Source organism: Gracilinanus agilis, chromosome 4, assembly GCF_016433145.1.
Source record: "Gracilinanus agilis isolate LMUSP501 chromosome 4, AgileGrace, whole genome shotgun sequence".
Classification (NCBI taxonomy): domain Eukaryota; kingdom Metazoa; phylum Chordata; class Mammalia; order Didelphimorphia; family Didelphidae; genus Gracilinanus; species Gracilinanus agilis.
The window spans coordinates 373,525,917-373,532,463 of record NC_058133.1 but is presented as its reverse complement, the minus strand read 5'-3'; the positions used below and the strand labels follow the sequence as shown (position 1 = coordinate 373,532,463).

At 35.4% G+C, this 6,547-nt stretch overlaps 1 pseudogene; it reads left to right on the top strand.

Annotated features, from left to right (window-relative positions):
- LOC123246578 overlaps positions 1–6,194 on the top strand; it is a 13,670-nt pseudogene extending 7,476 nt beyond the window's left edge.
- Positions 6,195–6,547: the final 353 nt, after the last annotated feature.

Sequence of the window (6,547 nt, the reverse complement as noted above, 5' to 3'; positions counted from 1 at the left end):
TGAGGCGGGTGGACATACACAAGTTTAAGGTTCAGGGTTTGAGCAAAATCTTTTGGGCGTCAAATGAGAAAAAGAAGGCAGGAGTGGCTATTATGATTTCTGACAAAGCCAAAGTAAAAATAGATATGATTAAAAAAGACAGGGAAGGTCATTACATCCTGATTAAAGGCAGTATAAACAATGAGGAAATAACACTGCTCAATATGTATGCACCAAGTGGCATAGCACCCAAATTCATAAAGGAGAAACTGGCAGAGCTCAAGAAGGAAATAGATAGTAAAACCATACTAGTGGGAGATCTAAATATTCCTCTGTGAGATCTAGATAAATCAAACCGAAAAATAAATAAGAAAGAGGTAAGAGAGGTGAATGAAGTCCTAGAAAAATTAGATTTAATTGATATGTGGAGAAAAATAAATAGGGACAAAAAGGAATACACCTTCTTTTCAGCAGCACATGGCACATTCACAAATATTGACCATGTTATAGGGCATAGAATCATTGCAAAGAAATGCAAAAGAGCAGAAATAATAAATGTAACCTTCTCAGATCATAATGCTAAAAATAATAATTAGTACAGGCACCTGGACAGGAAAATCAAAAACTAATTGGAAATTAAATAACATGATTCTCCAAAACCAATTTGTCAAAGAAGGAATCATAGAAACAATCAACAATTTCATTGAAGAAAATGACAATGATGAGACATCCTACCAAACTCTGTGGGATGCGGCCAAGGCAGTACTCAGGGGGAAATTTATATCCTTGAGTGCATATATTAACAAACTAAGGAGGGCAGAGATCAATGAATTGGGCATGCAACTCAAAAAATTAGAAAGCGAGCAAATTAAAAATCCCCAGATGAAAACTCAATTAGAAATACTAAAAACCAAGGGAGAAATTAATAAAATCAAAAGAAAAAGAACTATTGAATTAATAAATAAGACTAGAAGCTGGTACTTTGTAAAAACAGATAAAATAGACAAAGTACTGGTCAATCTAATAAAAAAAGGAAAGAAGAAAACCAAATTGATAATATCAAAGATGAAAAGGGACACCTCACCTCTAATGAAGGGGAAATTAAGGCAATCATTAAAAACTATTTTGTCCAATTATATGGCAATAAATATAACAATTTAGGAGATATGGATGAATATTTACAAAAATATAAACTGCCTAGATTAACAGCAGAAGAAATAGAATACCTAAATAATCCCATATCAGAAAAAGAAATTGAACAAGCCATCAAAGAACTCCCTAAGAAAAAATCTCCAGGGCCTGATGGATTCACAAGTGAATTCTATCAGACATTCAAAGAGCAACTAATCCTGATACTTTAAAAATAATTTGATATGATAAGCAAAGAAGGAGTCCTACCAAATTCCTTTTATGACACAAATATGGTACTGATTCCAAAGCCAGGGAGACCAAAAACAGAGAAAGAAAACTACAGACCAATCTCCCTAATGAACATAGATGCAAAAATCTTAAATAGAATACTAGCAAAGAGACTCCAGCAAGTAATTAAGAAGATCATCCACCATGATCAGGTGGGATTTATACCAGGAATGCAAGGTTGGTTCAACATTAGGAAAACCATCCACATAATTGACCATATCAACAGTCTAACAAACAAAAATCACATGATTATCTCAATAGATGCTGAAAAAGCCTTTGACAAAATACAGCATCCATTCCTATTGAAAACACTGAAAAGTATAGGAATAGAAGGACCTTTCCTAAAAATAATAAACAGTATATACCTAAAACCATCAACAAACATCATATGCAATGGGGATAAATTAGAAGCCTTCCCAATAAGATCAGGAGTAAAACAAGGATGCCCATTATCACCTCTTTTATTTAACATTGTACTAGAAACACTAGCAGTTGCAATTAGAGAAGAAAAAGAAATTGAAGGTATCAAAATAGGCAAGGAGGAGACTAAGCTATCACTCTTTGTAGATGATATGATGGTCTACTTAAAAAATCCTAGAGAATCAACTAAGAAGCTTGTAGAAATAATCAACAACTTTAGCAAAGTTGCAGGATACAAAATAAATGCACATAAATCATCAGCATTTCTATACATTTCTAACACACTAGAGCAGCAAGAAGTAGAAAGAGAAACACCATTTAAAATCACCCTAGATAATATAAAATACTTAGGAATCTACCTACCAAAACAAACACAGCAATTATATGAAAACAACTACAAAACACTTTCCAAACAAATAAAACTGGATCTAAACAATTGGAAAGCCATTGATTGCTGATGGGTAGGTCGAGCTAACATAATAAAAATGACAATTCTACCCAAATTAATTTACCTATTTAGCACAATACCTATCAAGCTACCAAAAAACTTCTTTACTGAATTAGAAAAAACTATAACAAATTTCATTTGGAATAACAAAAGATCAAGAATATCAAGGGAAATAATGAAAAAAATGTGAAGGAAGGGGGCCTAGCAGTACCAGATATTAAACTATACTATAAAGCAGCAGTCATCAAAACAATATGGTACTGGATAAGAGATAGAGAGGAGGATCAATGTAATAGACTTGGGATAAATGACATCAGCAAGACTGTGTATGATAAACCCAGAGAGCCCAACTTTTGGGACATGAATCCACTATTTGACAAAAACTGCTGGGAAATTTGGAAAACAATATGGGAGAGATTAGGTCTAGATCAACATCTCACACCCTACACCAAGATAAATTCAGAATGGGTGAATGACTTGAATATAAAGAGGGAAACTATAAACAAGTTAAGTGAACACAGAATAGTTTACTTGTCAGATCTGTGGGAAAGAAAAGACTTTAAAACCAAGCAAGTGTTAGAGAAAATTACAAAATGTAAATTAAATGGTTTTGATTATATTAAACTATAAAGCTTTTGTACAAACAAAAACAATGTAGTCAAAATCAGAAGGGAAACAACAAATTGGGAAAAATCTTTATAACCAAAAACTCTGACTGGGGTCTAATTACTCAAATATACAAGGAGTTAAAGCAATTGTGTAAAAAATCAAGCCATCCCCCTATTGATAAATGGGCAAGAGACATGAATAGGCAATTTTCAGGTAAAGAAATTAAAAGTATCAATAAGCACATGAGAAAGTGTTCCAAATCTCTAATAATTAGAGAAATGCAAATCAAAACAACTCTGAGGTATCACCTCACACCTAGCAGATTGGCTAAAATGAAAGAAGGGGAGGGTAATGAATGTTGGAGGGGATGTGGCAAAATTGGGACATTAATGCATTGCTAGTGGAGCTGTGAACTGATCCAGTCATTCTGGCTGGCAATTTGGAATCATGCTCAAAGGGCTATAAAAGAATGCCTGCCCTTTGATCCAGCCATACCATTGCTGGGTTTGTACCCCAAAGAGATCATAGATAAACAGACTTGTACGAAAATATTTATAGCTGTGCTTTTTGTGGTGGCAACAAATTGGAAAAGGAGGGTATGTCCTTCCATTGGGGAATGGCTGAACAAACTGTGGTATATGCGGGTGATGGAATACTATTGTGCTAAAAGGAATAATAAACTGGAGGAGTTCCAGGCAAACTGGAGAGACCTCAGGGAACAGATGCAGAGTGAAAGGAGCAGAGCCAGAAGAACATTGTACACAGAGACTGATATACTATGGTAAAATTGAATGTAATGGAGCTCTGTACCAGCAGCAATACAATGACCCAGGACAATTCTGAGGGATTTATGGTAAAGACACTACCCACATTCAGAGGAAGGACTGCAGGAGAGGAAACATATAAGAAAAACAACAGCTTGAATGCATGGGTCAGGGTGGACATGATTGAGGGTCTGGACTCGAAACTACCACACCAATGCAACTACCAACAATTTGGAAATTGGTCTTGATGAAGGACACATGACAAAACTAGTAGAAATGCTCATCGGCCATGGGTGGGGGGAGTGCGGGGAGTGAAGGGGAAAGTAGGAGCATGAATCATGTAACCATGTTAAAAATGAATATTAATAAATGTTTGAAAAAAAGAAAAAAAAAGAACAAAGTAGAAGAGATTGAACAAGCCTTCAAAGAACTTCCTAAGAAAAAATCTCCAGGGTGCAATGGATTCACAAGTGAATTCTATCAAACATTCAAAGAACAACTAATACCAATACTATACAAATTATTTGACATGATAAGCAAAGAAGGAGTCCTACCAAATTCCTTTTATGACACAAATATGGTACTGATTCCAAAGCCAGGCAGACCAAAAACAGAGAAAGAAAACTACAGACCAATCTCTCTAATGAACCTAGATGCAAAAATCTTAAACAGAATACTAGCAAAAAGATTCCAGGAAGTGATCATGAGGGTAATCTATTATAATCAAGTGGAATTTATATGACGAATGCAAGGATGGTTCAACATTAGGAAAACCATCCACATAATTGACTATATCAACAAGCTAAGAAAAAAAAATCACATGAGTATCTCAATAGATGCTGGGAAAGCCTTTAACAAAATACAGCACCAATTCGTATTGAAAACCCGGGAAAGTATAGGAATAGAAGGACCTTTCCTAAAAATGATAAACAGTATTTATCTAAAACCATCAACAAACATCATACTCAATGGGGATAAATTTGAAGCATTCCCATTAAGATCAGGAGTGAAAAAAGGATGTCCATTACCACCTCTATTTAACATTATTACTAGAAACACTAGCAGTAGCAATTAGAGAAGAAAAACAAATTGAAGATATTAAAAAAGGCAATGAGGAGACTAAGCTATCACTCTTTGAAGATGATATGATGGTCTACTTAAAAAAGCCTAGACAATCAATTAAAAAGCTAGTAGAAATAATCAACAACTTGAGCAAAGTTATGGGATACAAAATAAATGCACACAAATGATCAGCATTTCTATATATTTCCAACACATCACAGCAGCAAGAGTTAGAAAGAGAAACACCATTTCAAATCACCCTAAACAATATAAAATACTTAGGAATCTGTCTACCAAAACAAACAGAGGAATTATCTGAACAAAACTACAAAATGCTTTCTAAACAATTAAATTTAGAACTAACAATTGGAAAAACATTGATCACTCATGGGTAGGACCATCATATAATCTTCAAAGAGTGATAGCTTAGTCTCTTCATTCCCTTTTTTAATATCTTCAATTTGGAACTATGCCCAAAGAGAGCTAAGAGGTTGCCTGCCCTTTGATACAGCCATACCATTGCTGGGTTTGATTCACAAAGAGATCATAGGGAAAATGACATGTAAGAAAATATTTAAATCCACATTCTTAGTGGTGGCAAAAAAACTGGAAAACAAGGGTATGCCCTTCAATTGGGGAATGGCTGAACAAATTTTGTTATCTGTTTGGTGATTTAATATTATTGTGCTCAAAGAAATAAACTGGAGGAATTCCATATGAACTGGAATGGCCTCCAGGAATTGATGCAGAGTCAAAGGAGCAGAACCAGGAGAACATTATACACAGAGACTGATACACTGTGGTAAAATTGAATGTAATAGACTTCTGTACTTGAAGCAGTTCTGAGGAACTTATGGAAAGAATGCTACCCACATTCAAAGGAAGAACTATAGGAGTGGAAACACAGAAGAAAAACAGCTGCTTTAACACATTGGTTGATGTGGACATGATTTGTTATGTACACTCTTAATGACCACCCTAGAACAATTATCAATAATATGGAAATTGGTCTTGATTGATGACACACGAATAAACAAGTAGAAATGTGCATTGGCTATGGGAGGTTGGGGAGGGGATGGTGGGAGAGACAGCAAGAACATGAATCATGTAACCATGGAAAAATATTTTCTAAAAAAAAATAAATACAGTGGAAAAGGTGACTGTGAAACCTCAGTTCTCACCTTCCTTGTCTACCTGGCCAAGTGGATGTCTATAAACTGAAGAATGGATGGCAGATCATCTTGCTGGCAGAGGGCCGGCTAGTGAAATTGGGCTGTGCTATGGGCCATCACAGCTTTGTCATAAGCAATTCCATCAGCAACCAGGTGTTGGCCCAGATTGAGCTGTTGACTCACCCAAATGAATACTCTGTGGGAGTGCACATCCTCCCCAAGAATTTGGATGAAACTGTGACTGAATGTGAAGCTGAAGAAGCTGATGGAAAAATAGTCTCAGTACCTGGGTCTCCCTGTAGAAGGCCCCTTCAAACCTGACTACTAACTCTACTGAATCGTGATCAACCCAGAGTCTCCAAGAGACCAACATCTTCTTGCCTATCCAGCCCTATCCAGCCCTTCCTGCACAGAGTAACAAATAGCATCTATGTTAAAAACAACAACAAAACATTCTTTGTATCTACTTTTATGAGCAGAGTGTCATGCATATATTAGCAGTTAATGAATGCTCATAGACTTTTTGATTGACTGAATTTACATTTATGTCTCTCTCTTTGTTATATTTCTTCTTTCCTAACACTCTATAACTATAGAAGGATTCCTTGATTTACAAAGGTAGCCAAGGGATTTGAAACTTGTACTTGTGATAGGAAAACTAATTCCAACTATTT